The sequence below is a fragment of the Eleginops maclovinus genome, chromosome 10 (assembly GCF_036324505.1).
Source record: "Eleginops maclovinus isolate JMC-PN-2008 ecotype Puerto Natales chromosome 10, JC_Emac_rtc_rv5, whole genome shotgun sequence".
Lineage (NCBI taxonomy): Eukaryota > Metazoa > Chordata > Actinopteri > Perciformes > Eleginopidae > Eleginops > Eleginops maclovinus.
In genome coordinates, this window is record NC_086358.1 from 1,510,776 (window position 1) to 1,528,616 (window position 17,841).

General features: G+C 41.4%; 1 long non-coding RNA gene across 1 annotated transcript; it reads left to right on the plus strand.

Moving 5' to 3' along the window:
* The first annotated feature begins 3,831 nt into the window (after positions 1-3,831).
* LOC134871283 (uncharacterized) lies at positions 3,832-17,066 on the plus strand. Its single transcript, XR_010166658.1, has 3 exons — positions 3,832-4,128; positions 13,188-13,210; positions 15,407-17,066. It is a non-coding gene; the product is annotated as an uncharacterized LOC134871283 (long non-coding RNA).
* Positions 17,067-17,841: the final 775 nt, after the last annotated feature.

The following is a 17,841-nucleotide window of genomic DNA, read 5'->3' on the forward strand; positions in this document are numbered from 1 at the left end:
CTAAGGGTTATGGTAAAGCCTCCATGCTTTACGTGTTTGACATAATTATGTGTCTTGATTTCATGCATCAAATGAGTGTTCATTGTCCGAAAAACCCTGCAATGATTATTACTCAGTGGGATTTCTTTATCTATTAAATGTCTTTCATGTAACCGAAAAAACATGTATTTTATTTTGAAAATCCAACTGTAGAGAAAATGGACTAAAATAATAAAATAAAATAATTATTCTATTATTATATTAATAATAATAGAATAATTATTTTATTTTATTATTATTATTATTATTAATAATAATATTAATAATAATATTAATATTATTATTAATATTATTATTATTAATAATAAAATAGAATAATTATTTTTATTCTATTTTATTATTAATAATAATAATAATAATAATAATAATAATAATAATAATAATAATAAAATAAAATAATTATTCTATTATTATTAATATAATAATAGAATAATTATTTTATTTTATTATTAATATTAATATTAATAATAATATTAATAATATAATAAAATAATTATTCTATTATTATTTTATTCTATTATTATTATTATTATTATTATTATTATTATTATTATTATTATTATTATTATTATTATTAACAATAGAATAAAATAATTATTCACCGTAATGCAGTAAACAAACATTTTTATAGTTAAATAAATATAAATCAATGAAACAAAAATAAGAAAAAAGCAAATAAAGGAAAGATAAATAAATAGATATAAGTAATATAATAGATACAATAGAAAACAAATCATATTTGTAATATCAATAATACATAAATAAAATGTGAAATTGTTCATTGGTATTAACAGTTTGTTATAAAGCTGCTAAGCAGGAACTTTACACGTACTCAACATCTAGTTATTTTTCCCAAACTCTGAATTTGACCATATTTTATAAAATAATTCGTCCTTCTTTTAGCACTAAAGGTACATTTTCCAAAGTCAGACATTAAGAGAGGACTTTCATCCACTCACACAATGATGAAGAGTTTTACAAGTAATTATTTACTGTGCCAGCTGCAGCAAGTCATAAACCAGAGTGTTTATCGTGCAACAAATGCATCATAATGACGAAATTATACGACATAAAGAGGCAGCGAGTCTTGTCTTCTGCCAGTTTCCCTGAATGCTCAGAGGAAGCGACTGCCAGATTCCCTTTCAACTTCAACAGACAGAACCTTTAAACAATTATATTTTCTGTCATTGATGAAGTAAAGATGTGCTGAGGGTATCAAACCCTGCACAACACTGTGGTTTAATTAAACACTGCTTAATATCAGACTCAACCTTCAAAAATGTGTTGAGGTTTACAAAAGATTTAGGCTCTCTATGCCTTTAGCTTACCGGTGGTGAGGGGAGGTCATGTGACCGTGCTGTAGTTCCTTTATAGCCCAACATTAGCCTCCTTTAGCTTAGCGGTGGTGACGTGAAGTCATGTGACCGTGCTGTAGTTCCTTTATAGCCCAACATTAGCCGCCTTTAGCTTAGCGGTGGTGAGGTGAAGTCATGTGACCGTGCCGTAGTTCCTTTATAGAAAAAACCCCATTGGATGAGGGAGATGCTGCCTTCAAGGTCATCCTACAACAATGCGTCATCACTGCAGGACTCTGTTACCATTTACCTCAAGTACCCCCTTATCCAAAATTGGAGAATACAAATCAAAGCGAAGTCCTTTTTTTACTTTATTCCCACCAACTGCATCACTGTCACATCACTATGAAAACTCACTGAGGAATTTATTGCTTCAATCAACTAGATTTACCATCAGCACTGAAACTCCAGTACAATGACACTTTGTGAGTGTGTGAATGTGCTGTAATCTGTTGTATTGGGTGTGGAGTCTTTTGTTTTTGTGTCCTCTCTGCAGTCTTTACTTTCAGGGAGGGTTTAAACAGAGCTGCTCTGGTGCTCCTCTATCGATCTAAAGACTCACCCTGACTGACCTCGCTGTCAGAGAGCTCTCTGGAGGATCATTGAGCTCACAGCCTGCTGCTACACAAAGGCTTTATTTAACGGGAGTCGAGGTGATGATTTGCTCTACATCAGCAGGAGGTTAAATGATAGTTTCCTCTCCTGCATGGAAAGCATTTAAGCTGCCGGTCGTATAAAATATTTGATTTTGTAGCTGAGGCAATTTGCTTCTACCCTGGAAAACGAAGACAAATTGCAAAAATGCATACAGAGTTTATAAACAACCCAAAACTCAAGCAGTTCATTCTGAAGCAGGAATGAGTCATAAAACCCTTGAATTTGACAGCATTTCAGCACTTTTCACCTGGTTTGAAAGTCAATGGTTTTCTGAATGTGTTTTTGGTTGCTAACAAGAGACCTAAATGAGACTAGTCAACGTCCTCATGCGCAACATTAGCCACCTTTAGCTTAGCGGTGGAGACGTGAAGTCATGTGACCGTGCTGTAGTTCCTTTATAGCCCAACATTAGCCTCCTTTAGCTTAGCGGTGGAGACGTGAAGTCATGTGACCGTGCTGTAGTTCCTTTATAGCCCAACATTAGCCTCCTTTAGCTCCGCCTTTTATCTCGAGGCCCTTGCTTTCTCCCCCAGTGATGCAGTGGTGGTTTGGAGATCTTTTTTCTGCACAGATTCAGCTCTCTGCCTGCTGTTGGGTTTATGAAGGTGATCCTCGGGCCTCCACTCATGGCAAGTTCATCGATCAAAGACCAATCTGTACCAATATGTATATATTTCACCTCCTCAAATCTTTATTGTTGTTATTGTAAATATTCTTCTCTCTTTTTGCACTATTTTATTTATCTTATTTGCACCATGTATGTTGAGTTGTTGGAGGAGCATGGGATATAAGATTTTCATTGCCAACATATACGTTGTATCTGCTGTGCATATGACCAATAAAACCTTGAAACCTTGAAACACAGCCCGATCTGCCTCAGAGGGATGTGATCTTCCCACATCGAGTCAGATTCAGTCCCTCGCACCGTGGCAGGAAAGATAAATTGCCCCAGGTTAGCCTCTCTTTCATGATCAAACAAACATGACGTGTGCCTGTGAGTGTGTTCTTTATATGTCTATATTTGTCAGTCAGATTTGACACTTTTATTAAACATTTTTGGATGAATTTGTGTTCTTTGAGGGGCATCATTGAGGAAGTGTAAAGGGACAAACATTTTCTGTCCCTGTTGGCAACTTTGATACTGGTCCCAGAGCCTCCCACCGTGTGAGGTGTTCTTCTTATTGCAGAGGTTTGCATTTTGCTTTAATCACTTTTTGCACAAACTTTCTGCTGCCTCAGGATGTTCTGTAAACTTTGTTTTGAAAATGTGCCCACTCAGAATAAAGGGGAGCGAGTTCTGCACATTGTTGGCAAACCTGCTCCCAAAGTGCAGGAAACGAGTGCTCACAACGGTGCGTGATGGGGAGTTTGATCCAAAGCTGCAGACGGAGTTCACTATGCAGCAGAGTGGGGACGTTTTAATGGAACATAAAGTGTGTTTAATGGACGTTGAAATGCGTTTGAATAAAGTCCTGTTTTAATTGTGTTCATTTCACAGCGTCTTCAGTTTGTTTTAGTCTCCGCAGTCATTCTACCTCAAAGTGGGTTTCAATTTTTCCCAAAAGTGTGAACACTATGGTTGCACTATGTTTGGCGGTGTCATGAAGTGTGATTTATTTTAAATATAATTCACTTTGTCTGAGGTCTAGCACCCATGCTGGATATTTCTTCTGCAGCTTTAATTGAATCTACCTGTCCCGGGTTTTTTTCCATTGGTCTGTGCAAACATGTGACTCGGGTCAAAGACCATGGTGGCCATCATAGATTTAGAACACATGTGCTTGAAGGAGATAGAGCTGAATTCAGTAAAAACAGAGAAGAAATGGAGGAAAAAGGTGAAATATCTATGCCTAAATGCTTGGGAAATATCCGACTGGATTTTGGAAATACCCATCAGGGAAGCAATGGATGTTCTGGACTATGGGGAAAGTGAGCCAGGCAGGAAATGTTTGCTTAGCTTTCTCCAAAAAAACATACGAATGAGATGATATGCAAGCTGGAGTTTGAAGAACTCTGAAAGGTGGCAGTAATGAAAATCAAATGGATGCAAGAAGAAGACGTGGCGTAGGAAGTGAAGGTGAGTGACGTTCTCGCTGTGAGCTATTTGAGGTTTTGCAGGAAGATTGATCAGATCTGAATTTAGTCTGTCTGACTTGAATTGCCGGAAGAGTTTACCTTGATTTCCTTTTTAAAGTTCCTGCTGTCAGAAATAGGATCATGTTGATGCAGTTTAAAATGATGCATTTAGGTTGACAGTATGGGCCGAAATGATTGCAGAGCAGAAGAGACAGACAGAGTATTCCTACACTCTGGTACTTCTACTTTACTCAAGTACAAGACCTGAGTACTTCTACTTTACTCAAGTACAAGACCTGAGTACTTCTACTTTACTCAAGTACAAGACCTGAGTACTTCTACTTTACTCAAGTACAAGACCTGAGTACTTCTACTTTACTCAAGTACAAGACCTGAGTACTTCTACTTTACTCAAGTACAAGACCTGAGTACTTCTACTTTACTCAAGTACAAGACCTGAGTACTTCTACTTTACTCAAGTACAAGACCTGAGTACTTCTACTTTGACTGTGACAGAGTATTCCTACACTCTGAGTACTTCTACTTTAAAGGAAGCACTGAAGCTCCTTTCCTTGGTCATTTCTCTCCTGAGGAGCCTCAGTGTTGTGTTAGCATGTTCGTCTTTTTCCTGTCGTTGATCCTCTGAAGTGTTTCCTAACCTGTGTATCTTTCTCAGTACCTTAAATACTCTTTATCTCAGGATTGTGTTTGTTTCTGTGGATAAAGCTAAACTGGATTGCTTAAAATGGCCTGTGAAGTTGAACACAAGCTCTGTATTAACGGCGGCTTTCCTCTCTGCTGAACAGTGCATTAAAAACTACGCTGAGGAAACCAGCGTGAAGATGAACGGCAGGGCGTCAGGGAACGAAAACAAAAGAGCCTCTAAAGTATGAGTGATAAAAAATGAATCATTAAAAGTTGCCTAAAAATAAAAGGGACAATTCTTCTTTGATGCAATATTCACAGGAACAATCTGCCCACAAATCTGCTGTCTGTCTTTAGTGTACCCTGGTCTCCAGCTGTGTGCGTCTCTCTTTAGTGTCCCCTGGTCTCCAGCTGTGTGCGTCTCTCTTTAGTGTCCCCTGGTCTCCAGCTGTGTGCGTCTCTCTTTAGTGTCCCCTGGTCTCCAGCTGTGTGCGTCTCTCTTTAGTGTCCCCTGGTCTCCAGCTGTGTGCGTCTCTCTTTAGTGTCCCCTGGTCTCCAGCTGTGTGCGTCTCTCTTTAGTGTCCCCTGGTCTCCAGCTGTGTGCGTCTCTCTTTAGTGTCCCCTGGTCTCCAGCTGTGTGCGTCTCTCTTTAGTGTCCCCTGGTCTCCAGCTGTGTGCGTCTCTCTTTAGTGTCCCCTGGTCTCCAGCTGTGTGCGTCTCTCTTTAGTGTCCCCTGGTCTCCAGCTGTGTGCGTCTCTCTTTAGTGTCCCCTGGTCTCCAGCTGTGTGCGTCTCTCTTTAGTGTCCCCTGGTCTCCAGCTGTGTGCGTCTCTCTTTAGTGTCCCCTGGTCTCCAGCTGTGTGCGTCTCTCTTTAGTGTCCCCTGGTCTCCAGCTGTGTGCGTCTCTCTTTAGTGTCCCCTGGTCTCCAGCTGTGTGTGTCTCTCTTTAGTGTCCCCTGGTCTCCAGCTGTGTGCGTCTCTCTTTAGTGTCCCCTGGTCTTCAGCTGTGTGCGTCTCTCTTTAGTGTCCCCTGGTCTCCAGCTGTGTGCGTCTCTCTTTAGTCTCCCCTGGTCTCCAGCTGTGTGCGTCTCTCTTTAGTGTCCCCTGGTCTCCAGCTGTGTGCGTCTCTCTTTAGTGTCCCCTGGTCTCCAGCTGTGTGCGTCTCTCTTTAGTGTCCCCTGGTCTCCAGCTGTGTGCTTCTCTCTTTAGTGTCCCCTGGTCTCCAGCTGTGTGCGTCTCTCTTTAGTGTCCCCTGGTCTCCAGCTGTGTGCGTCTCTCTTTAGTGTCCCCTGGTCTCCAGCTGTGTGCGTCTCTCTTTAGTGTCCCCTGGTCTCCAGCTGTGTGCGTCTCTCTTTAGTGTCCCCTGGTCTCCAGCTGTGTGCGTCTCTCTTTAGTGTCCCCTGGTCTCCAGCTGTGTGTGTCTCCCTTTAGTGTCCCCTGGTCTCCAGCTGTGTGCGTCTCTCTTTAGTGTCCCCTGGTCTCCAGCTGTGTGCGTCTCTCTTTAGTGTCCCCTGGTCTCCAGCTGTGTGCGTCTCTCTTTAGTGTCCCCTGGTCTCCAGCTGTGTGTGTCTCTCTTTAGTGTCCCCTGGTCTCCAGCTGTGTGCGTCTCTCTTTAGTGTCCCCTGGTCTCCAGCTGTGTGCGTCTCTCTTTAGTGTCCCCTGGTCTCCAGCTGTGTGCGTCTCTCTTTAGTGTCCTCTGGTCTCCAGCTGTGTGCGTCTCTCTTTAGTGTCCCCTGGTCTCCAGCTGTGTGCGTCTCTCTTTAGTGTCCCCTGGTCTCCAGCTGTGTGCGTCTCTCTTTAGTGTCCCCTGGTCTCCAGCTGTGTGCGTCTCTCTTTAGTGTCCCCTGGTCTCCAGCTGTGTGCTTCTCTCTTTAGTGTCCCCTGGTCTCCAGCTGTGTGCGTCTCTCTTTAGTGTCCCCTGGTCTCCAGCTGTGTGCGTCTCTCTTTAGTGTCCCCTGGTCTCCAGCTGTGTGCGTCTCTCTTTAGTGTCCCCTGGTCTCCAGCTGTGTGCGTCTCTCTTTAGTGTCCCCTGGTCTCCAGCTGTGTGCGTCTCTCTTTAGTGTCCCCTGGTCTCCAGCTGTGTGCTTCTCTCTTTAGTGTCCCCTGGTCTCCAGCTGTGTGCGTCTCTCTTTAGTGTCCCCTGGTCTCCAGCTGTGTGCGTCTCTCTTTAGTGTCCCCTGGTCTCCAGCTGTGTGCGTCTCTCTTTAGTGTCCCCTGGTCTCCAGCTGTGTGCGTCTCTCTTTAGTGTCCCCTGGTCTCCAGCTGTGTGCGTCTCTCTTTAGTGTCCCCTGGTCTCCGTTGTGTTGGAGCTTCTTGCAGCGTTTGGTTTCTGCAGCTTTCAGTAAACTGCTCATGTTTCCTCTGCTGAATGTCCTCTAGATGCTGCAGGTGTTGAAGAGCTGCTGCAGATGTTTCTTCCCCTGCATGTGTTTTTATATTTGCACCTGTGGACATCATTACATCATGAGTCAGACTTTACTTTTACTATTTCACATTCTGATAGGTAGGTAGGTGGAAATTAAACTCTGACACACACCTTGTGGTGCAGCCCGAACAGTTTCAGGAACATAACTCCAGATTTATCCCATTTAACACTTGACTTAACTCTGCCACCTACACCTGGTGGCATCAGACTTTAACACCCGGCAGCTTTGAGACTTTTTTTACCGAGATAAAATAAAAATATAAAAATAGTTTACAAAAAAAATGTGACCACATCTTTTTTTGTTGTGCTGCAGCTGCAGACATTTTCCATTCCCAAAAAAGGGAAACGGAGTGCGATTCTTGAATTCAAAGCCCTAAAAGTTGTTTTTCTGCAAACGTTGGGCCTGTGTTTTTGTAAACATACACTTTTTAACCTTTCCAGACTTTTGTAGTCATAAGAATGTGCAGAAATGAGTTGTAAAAGGACTTCTTTCAGCTTGAAAAATGTCTTCTTTTGGCACCCTTTCCTTTTGCAGCTGTACGAGGAATTTTGCAACGTAGGATCTTTAAATTAAGGCCTGTGTGATTTGCATTACCTGCAGTTCTGTATGTTTTTGCTGTATGAGAGGATTTACTTGTGCTTTTTGGTTCTTTAAATACTGTTCTCTCCTAGCCAAAACCATCTCTGTAAGTATTACTTTGAAATAATTGGGTTTATATCTCCTTCTTAGTCATCTCTGCTCATTTATTTCCAGTTTTCTGCAGTAGAAAGCAGACTTCACTTGCCTTCAGCTTGGCCTCTCAGTGGGGGGAAATTGGGCTCTTGAACCCGGGTCTCTCTGGTCTCTGCCGATTCATTTCCTCCTCACAAGAGAAAGCAGCTCGTTTCATCGTCCATCCGTGACGCTGAAGCTGTGAGAGGTCGATAAAAGGCCGGACGCTCTTAACACATCAAAGAATAAATAGCATAATCCCAGCTGGGGATGAACGAACATGCAGTTATATGAATATTACAACAAAACAAGACCTCTCTGACCTCTCCAAGTAATAGCGGATCACTTCAAGAGGATGGATTAATTGACTAAATTTGAGCATAATTACCGTGTGTGTGTAAGTGTGTGTGCACCCTGACGTACATATCAAGAGGTTGACGTGCTGCCAGATCACACATTTCTTTGGATGGTATTTTGACTCCTCTGTCTGTATTCTAATGGATGCTTGGATAAAGTGCTCCCGTGAAGCTGATCTGATTTACATTTTTGTGAATTTAAGATGTTCAAGTGACTTAAATATGGCTCCTGTTCAATGTGTCATTATTAAATTGACAGGATTATAATGTAGTAGCTATCATTTCGAGAGTGTTTTAAATGAATCGTTCAGGGGTTTGATTAATGAATGACTAAATGAGCTCTTTTGCATTTTCAAATATACAGTATCCCTCCACTTTCTCCACTACTAACTTGTCTTGGGTACACCTACATATCTGAGAGAGAGGACATCCATAAATATCTGGCACTCATGTTTGAAACTCTGGAGGAAACGCATGGATTCTAGCCTTTGCAGACCATTTACTTGCACTAAAACCTCTATAACACACTTCAGGAGAGGGTGAAAACGCCTCATAGAGCCTCTTTACATCCATTAATTCAAGCTGTGGTCGTGCAGTAGAGGCAGAAACTCTCTCTCTGGACGGGGCTGTGTTTCCTCTCCTCTCATGCAGGAGCTGCCAGGTTTGTCCCCGCTGTCTCTCATCAGGAGATGCTTGCACCTGCATTGACGCGTCTTCTCAGTGTGTGTCTTCCCATTCATTAAAAATGTATTCCTCTCTCCTTTTCTTTCTCTGACATATCTTCTCCCTCTCTGTCAGATGTTTTGAAGGTATGAAGTGTGTCCTCTCCCTGACCTCCGTTCCTACAGCATCCTATACTCACTATAAGAGAGACCGTACATATGGCCTCCTCCCGTTCATGCAGACTCATCTATATGCATCTCTGCAGCATTACAGAGGTCATGGAACGGGTAATCCTCTTCACAGTCTGCACACTACCAGCTTTGTATTTAAAGGAAAGTCACGTAAATACGTTATAGTTCAACACCTACAGACACGATGTTCCTCACGCTCTCTTATCTTAACACGCTTCTTCAAACTCAGGCTCGTTTTACGGAGGACAGCTTCAGTATTTCTCACTTCTAGTCTCTTGTATTTGATAAATGAGCCTAACAAGTGATGCAGAGACACTCCTAATTGAACAAAGGAACAAAAAAACTAGAGACTTTTTAAACTTCAGTTCACTTTGAAACTTTTGATTTGATAAAAGAAGAATATGATCCGTCCACTCAGGATCCAAACAAGGTAGAAAGCCTCCGAGTGTTTAACGCCACGTATGTCAGGGGTGCATTTTCTCCTCATCAGTACACCTGCTGATCACAGCCTGTGTGTGTGTGCGTGTGTGTGTGTGTGTGTGTGTGTGTGTGTGTGGTCTCTTTAAGCGTGCAAGTGTTTTATAATCCAGCCGTCAGTCAGAATCCAACAAGCAGCCGCCATTCAGCCAACAAAGCGTTCCTCCAATCTCCAGAGGAAATAACGTCTCCTCCTCACATGTGATTACAGGTGTGATTACAGGTGCGAGTGCAGGTGCGAGTGCAGGTGTGATTACAGGTGCGAGTGCAGGTGCGAGTGCAGGTGTGATTACAGGTGTGATTACAGGTGTGATTACAGGTGTGATTACAGGTGCGAGTGCAGGTGCGAGTGCAGGTGTGATTACAGGTGTGATTACAGGTGTGATTACAGGTGCGAGTGCAGGTGTGATTACAGGTGTGATTACAGGTGCGAGTGCAGGCGTTAGTGCAGGTGAAGCTGAAGAGGCAGTATGAAAGGAAAGGGAGGAGTGCTGCTCAGTAAAGATGGACTCATCATCTCTGACAGCTTTCTCTCAGAGGCTTTTTACTTTACGTTAGATTACATTCAACTTTATTGACATTGCACAGAAGAACCAGTCAGTACACACACACACGCACACACAGGTAACCCTTACACACACTACCATCTTGACTCATTTACATCTGATGAGTAAAATAACCTTCCAGCAACAATAGGCTCTTTTGTTTCAGGTGTTTCAGGCGCGTTTTGGAAAACATTAAAACCAGAAAAAATAAAAGCCATTAATTAATTGATGAATAAATAAAAACCTCAAATTAAACAAAATAGAATAAAATATTGAAATAGGAAGTTAAGGTAAAATGTGCAATAAATCAAATAGAAATATTTAAATAAACATAAGAAGTTTATGTAAAAATGTTCAATAAAATACGAAAAGCCCAAAACTAAGGAGTTGAATAATTGGATTAAAAAGCTAAATAAAAAGTGATTACCAGGGTTCTGTCTAAAGCGGGTAACAGCGTGCGCCCTCAAACCAAAATGCAGATTCTCCCCTTAAAATGTTAAAGTGATGCCAGGAAACGATATCTCTGTTGGTCAGAAAGGGTTTACTGAGTCCAGAGATATGGAGGTGGGGTCAGATGTCTGGTCAGACGGCAGAGACAGCTTACGGAGAATAAATAGGGGATGGATGTCCGGTGGGTCTGCCGGGGGACGAGTGGCAGGCAGCAGGCTGACACTGAGACTGAGATTTCTGATCCTTTCTTTACTCTCCTTTTTTCTGGAGAGGAAGTAAAGGAACCGGAGCTCTGGATCTATTTGTTGTTGGAGGTGCAATATCTGACTCAGCAGCTTTAAGACCTGAAGACACTAATATTTTCTGCTTCGCTCTGATGCAGGAGTTACACCGGAAAGTGGGCGGGGCTTAATTTAGACAGGAAGTGACCTTAGCACCTCGTGCTGTATTTTTCTAGAAAGTTGTTATCCTTCCATAGATTTTTGATTAGTGGAGTTTGTCATCTGATTACATCCCTTAGTCGTCTGTTTGTAGTGAATAGTTTTAACTTGGATCCTAATTGAATCGTGGGGTTTGATGAATGAAAGCCTCGGTGGGAAATGTCTGTAGTGCCTCCGTCTTCACGATCAGATCTATCTCTGCTTGTCCTCAGTTTTGCTGCTCACCCCCCCTCCGTCCTTCCTGCGTCCCTGCAGGTGCTGCTCTCATTTCCTCTCCACAAACCTCATTTCATCAGCTCTTTCTCCTTCTTATTACGACTCTTCTCCTCTGTGCCACATATTAACTGATCAGACCTTGTGGCTTTGCATGAATCACCGCTCAGTTTGTCAGAGCGTTCCACAAAGAACCACCGGAGCAATTACAGGAAGATCTGCAGGACAACGAGCATCCTTTGTCCTGCTCAGATTGACTTTGTGTTCTCGGTTTAATACCACTACTTTTACCTGCCAGTCATCTATAGCTGGATATCTCTGTGGGCAGAGGGAGTCTGTCTCAGAACTGGAAGAGTTTGTCAGTCTATCTGAAGGTTAGCTACGCTAGCGAGCTAGCTTCCAGCAGTGACATCAGAAGGAGTCATGTGATCACGTTGTTGGAATAAGACCAGAAAACATTTCAGGAGAACAACGACAACAGAGACAGAGACCAGCTTTATGATCCTGAAGGTCCCCCAGCGCTACGGTCCCAGCTGTGTGCGTCTCTCTTTAGTGTCCCCTGGTCTCCAGCTGTGTGCTTCTCTCTTTAGTGTCCCCTGGTCTCCAGCTGTGTGCGTCTCTCTTTAGTGTCTCCAGCTGTGTGCGTCTCTCTTTAGTGTCCCCTGGTCTCCAGCTGTGTGCTTCTCTCTTTAGTGTCCCCTGGTCTCCAGCTGTGTGCGTCTCTCTTTAGTGTCTCCAGCTGTGTGCGTCTCTCTTTAGTGTCCCCTGGTCTCCAGCTGTGTGCGTCTCTCTTTAGTGTCCCCTGGTCTCCAGCTGTGTGCTTCTCTCTTTAGTGTCCCCTGGTCTCCAGCTGTGTGCGTCTCTCTTTAGTGTCCCCTGGTCTCCAGCTGTGTGCGTCTCTCTTTAGTGTCCCCTGGTCTCCAGCTGTGTGCGTCTCTCTTTAGTGTCCCCTGGTCTCCAGCTGTGTGCTTCTCTCTTTAGTGTCCCCTGGTCTCCAGCTGTGTGCGTCTCTCTTTAGTGTCCCCTGGTCTCCAGCTGTGTGTGTCTCTCTTTAGTGTCCCCTGGTCTCCAGCTGTGTGTGTCTCTCTTTAGTGTCCCCTGGTCTCCAGCTGTGTGCGTCTCTCTTTAGTGTCCCCTGGTCTCCAGCTGTGTGCGTCTCTCTTTAGTGTCCCCTGGTCTCCGTTGTGTGCGTCTCTCTTTAGTGTCCCCTGGTCTCCAGCTGTGTGCGTCTCTCTTTAGTGTCCCCTGGTCTCCGTTGTGTGCGTCTCTCTTTAGTGTCCCCTGGTCTCCAGCTGTGTGTGTCTCTCTTTAGTGTCCCCTGGTCTCCGTTGTGTGTGTCTCTCTTTAGTGTCCCCTGGTCTCCAGCTGTGTGCGTCTCTCTTTAGTGTCCCCTGGTCTCCAGCTGTGTGCGTCTCTCTTTAGTGTCCCCTGGTCTCCATTGTGTGCGTCTCTCTTTAGTGTCCCCTGGTCTCCGTTGTGTTGGAGCTTCTTGCAGCGTTTGGTTTCTGCAGCTTTCAGTAAACTGCTCATGTCTCCTCTGCTGAATGTTCTCTAGATGCTGCAGGTGTTGAAGAGCTGCTGCAGATGTTTCTTTGTGTGTTTTGGAACATTTGTGCTTCTATATCTGCATTAACTGCTTGATAATCTTTGGAGTACAGAAAAAACTAGAAGACATATTCGCTTTATTACACCAGGGGAAAATATGCATTTTTTTGAGGTCATAGTTCAACAACTTACAGAAAGTAAGATTTATTTTCTCCCGTTAAAGATTTAGAAAGTGAACCTGCCTTTCCTGCAGATTTATTGGAATATCTTCTGTTAGGACCAATTCATAATTCATAATGTGATACAAATACTATGGTGTATTTACCTGAATAAATCGGATTAAGTGACACGTTAACCTTTAAAGATATTAAACAAGATTTCCCTTCTTTCTTTTCTCAGGGCCGACTCAAAGGGTTGATCAGGTGAGAGCCTCGCTGACGGAGGGTAATCCAGGATTACTGGAGGTGTTAGCAGCTGCTGAGAGTCTGTTTGCATTTCCCTGCAGCCCATAAACATTTTGAATTATTGAATGTGATATTGACACAGTTTCCTGAGATGGGGGGGGGGGGGTTATACAAGCTGCATGGAAGACATGAAAAATGTGGATTTCTGCAGAAAAATGGATTTATTTTAGGTGAACAGCAGGGATGAGTTATTCCAATATATTGCTGCGAGGAATTCCTCTCACTGGAGTAAATCTATGCACATGTATGAGAAAATAGATCTATTATCTCTCAGAAACGAAGAAAAAATAATGTTATTTAGTTGTTTTCTGGCAGGTCTCGTCATTGAGGACATGACGGTTCATCCTGTAGACCTGCTGCAGTGAGGGTTGGTTGAATGCTTAAGTAGAGAGTGAAACAAGTTTAGAATTCCACAAATAATCTACAAAATTCCCTCTAAACTTGACTGGCTATTTCTGGCTCATGTGGCTTTTTATTCAAGCAAAATAAATGAAAACATTCCCTGAAACAGACGTCTTCATGCCCTGACCTCTCAGTGTGTGTCCTGCAACATGGCCGTGTGTATTCCTAAATGTATTTCTTTTCAACAATAAGTGGAGGAAGCAACTAGTGATGAAGCACCCAGCATTTAAATACTTTACATGAGATTAAACCACACTTTCACACTTCTTCTGCACGAGTCGAAGCACAGCATGTTACTGACTTATGTCAACATGTTGAATATAATAAGTTGTGTGCTGTTTTTCTCTCAGCGTTGAGACGCTCTTAGAAAAAATTCACATCCAATTAATGTTGAAAGACTCTGCAGCCTCTCAAATGTCAAAAGTCTCCTCTTTTTCCATCAATTTGTGCAGAAAAACCCAGATAATAACGACACATCCGTCTGCATCCGGGCCTCGCGTTTCAAATCAGACAGTGTGTTTTACATCTCTGAAGTGTATGTGATCAGTGGATGAAACAGAGCAGCGTGCACCGGAGGCTCCGTGTAACTATCCTGGCTTTTAGAGTCTAATAAGTGTAACTGTGCCGGCTCACTGTGAGGAAGCGGAGGGTAAATGAGCTGCAGGGCTTTGATGCAGAGACAGACCGGACTGATCTACTGCTGATTAGTGTCTGTGTGATCACATGCATCATAACCAGCAGGAGGTCAGTGTTTAGGAGTTCAAAGAGAGACGCAGGGAGGAAATCCACAGTGTGTATAAAAGGAAAAGGTGGTTTTTGTTGCATATTTGTTACCTTTATATAAGACACATCATTAGATATCAAATCCATTCATTTTGTTTTTTTCTGAATTTCTGCGCTTTTTTAAAAGTATTTTCATTTTTACATTATTTGGATTTCTTTATCAACAATATATGATTCTGAAGTTTTCTTCAGAGTTCTGACAATAAGTATTTATTCTAACTTTTAGTAGTTTAAATATATTTTACTTGAAGGATATATTGAGACATTTTTTTGTAAAAACTGAAAAAAATATAATAATAATACAAAAAATATAATAATAATAATAATAATAATAATAATAAATATAATAATAATAAATATTATAATAATAATAATAATAAATATAATAATAATAAATATAATAATAATAATAATAATAATAAATATAATAATAATAAATATAATAATAATAATAATAATAATAAATATAATAATAATAAATATAATATAATATAATAATAATAATAATAATAATAATAATAATATAATAATAATAATAATAATAAATATAATAATAATAAATATAATAATAATAATAATAATAATAATAATAATAATAATAATAAAACAAATTCAAATAATAATAAACCCAAAAAACTTCCAATTAAAATTGAAGGGGGATAAATGTCATCAAATGCACCTTTTTTAAAAATGCCATACTTTTAATTTTAAGGTTTTTTTTCTGTAGTATTGATACTTTAACTTAAGTAAAATATCTGACTACCACTTCCTCCGCTGGGTGTCTGCATGCATGCTTAAAGAAGCCAATAATCAGCCTGTCTTTCTGTTTTTACAAAGTCTCCTGACTCTCTTCACTGATTGGACGTCTCTCATTAACCTCATTACCCAGCAGCCCTCTGTCTTTATCTCCCTCCAGCAGCCTGTCAGTAATCTCTCTGCTCCTCTGTCTGTCGTCACGTTCATCAACAGCTTCCTGTCTCATCGATAACTCAATCAGTGCGGACACATCATCACCAGCAGCAGCAGCAGAGTGATTACAGGGACTACTCCAGGTCTGTGCGGATGAGTAACTACACAACTTGCTTTATATTGCGTTCACTAATTACAGGACTAGGGTAAAATGTGTCCTCCTGCAAGTGTGAAATTAGCATTCAATGTCCTTCAGAAGACTCCCCTCCTTCAGGTGTAACAGCCTGAGAGAAAGTACATTTTATATGAAGTCATACGTTAATATTTCACGCGGTCAGAGATTAATGAAGGGCGCCGTGTAACAATTACTCCCTGACGCTCCGAACTCAGTGTTCCTGAGCAGAGAGCTGGAGCTCGCTGTGATGGATGGAGACTGTGTGTTCAGAAATCCTGCGTGATGGATGATCAGGTCCTCTGAAGGGCGGCCGGTTACTGCGTCCTCAGGAGTCCAGGTGTTGGTGCAGAATATCAGGTGGAAAGAGAGGGGGAAGGGAAAGAAGGTAGAGGCGTGGAGAGGAACATGTGGAGTTGTTGAGCTGCAAAGAAAAGTACTTCTACTAAAAACTACGAACACTACCTCAATATTCGCTTCTTGCACTTGAACTGTGGACCCTCTATTTCCCAGGCTCTGCAGACGGAGCCATCCTAATTTAAGTTTCCCCTCCTTTAAATCCATTCTTTATCTCCTTAAATTTCCACCTTCTGAGCTCCTTATACTTCGGAGCCGCAGCACACAAGTTTTTCATCAAACGGCGGCAGAATTTCAAGCCAGACAAGAGCATGTGAGTGAGTGACAGCTGCTGATCCCACCACCCATCCTGTTTCAGATGACAGAGGTGCATTAACATGGACTGTGTAAAATAATAAATTGGAGGCGAAGGAGTGCTCTCACGGGGGAGAGATGGGAGGAAAAGTGGACACAATTACACTCTCAGGCTGCTTTCGGAGAAGTGTCTCTTTTACTTAGAGACCCCGTTATCATATCTCCTCTTCATTCCTCTGCAGGCTTTTTACACGTCTGAGATTGCCTCCTTGTTAGCCAGGGAGAGCAGGCAGGGTAAAGGCCGGGCTGTGTGAGCAGAGAGCCGCTGCTGAGAGGAGAGGGAGTTTAAATGAACACTTTCTGAGCTTCCTCCCATCACTCAAACACTCTGTTGGAGAAACGTTCAGATGCACTTTACATCCCTCCCTTTGTCCCCTTTCTGTGTTTTGGTTAATGAAAGTGAATCATTGCTCTGCGCTCGCTTCCTCTTCAAAAGGGAACAAAAAGGAACATGCACAGAACATGTAATTACAGCCCTGTTGTTCGCAGGGAGTCTGAACTATCAGAGGTGCTTTTATCCGGACTTTTGAGGAGATTTGCAGAGAACTGACAATAGTTTCTGATTACAGCTCGCTAAAGGTTAGCATGACATGGGCACCTTTTGTTATGTTCTTTCCCTTATTAGTAGTTCAACTTCACTTGATTATTTCCTCGTTGAAGGAGACAGAAATAAAGTATATAATAAAGGAAATGCATGTGTGGTTTACAAACGATTATTTATGCCTCTAAAGCTGTACGACAATTAGCATTTAGCACAAGTAGCTTAAAACTGCACCAAATCATAACACAACTTGTCGCTGAATCCTAAATACTGCCCCTGGTTTCTGCTATAATATAGGATGGGATTTAAGTTTCAATGTGCAGCTGCTTTGCACATTTTGGAAGGGTATGAAGGATCCTTTGTGTACATGTTTCTGTTATAGGTGGGTCGATTGTATATTCAAATATGTAATTGTTTTAATGTATTTCTATTTTATTCATTAAATGTTTTCAAATAATTCAAATTTATTCTGTATTTTTTTTTATTGTGCATTCTTTAGATACTCTATTTCTAAATATGTTTTCTACTGTTATGTGTTTATACCTTTTATGGTTATCTTTTATTGTATTTATTACATTTTTTATTATTATTTTTTTACTTGTGTAACGCCTGTTTACATGCAGCCAAAGAGACAGAAAAAAAAATCTCAATTTGGGATAAATAAATAAAATAAAATAAAATAAAATAAATAAAATAAAATAAATGAATTAAAATATAAAAAATAAATGAATTAAAATAATAATAATAATAATAATAATAATAATAATAAATAAATCAAATAAAACAGTCAGGTGCAGGTAATTAATTATGACGTGTAAAACGCTGCTCTAAAGATAGAATTAGGAACCAAACTTAATGCTAAATATGTATTTACAGGCCTCAGAATCACAGCTACTATCTGGGTCAGATGACATAGTGACTGCACATGGTGGTTTATATATATTGTCCTCCTTTGCAATAGTTGTCACAGCTTTGAGAAACTTCCCGACCTCTGGTGACAGATCTGGAATACGTTCAACTTTCCTGCAGAATCAGGACGGCTCGTTAAATATGTATGGCTTCATTTCCATG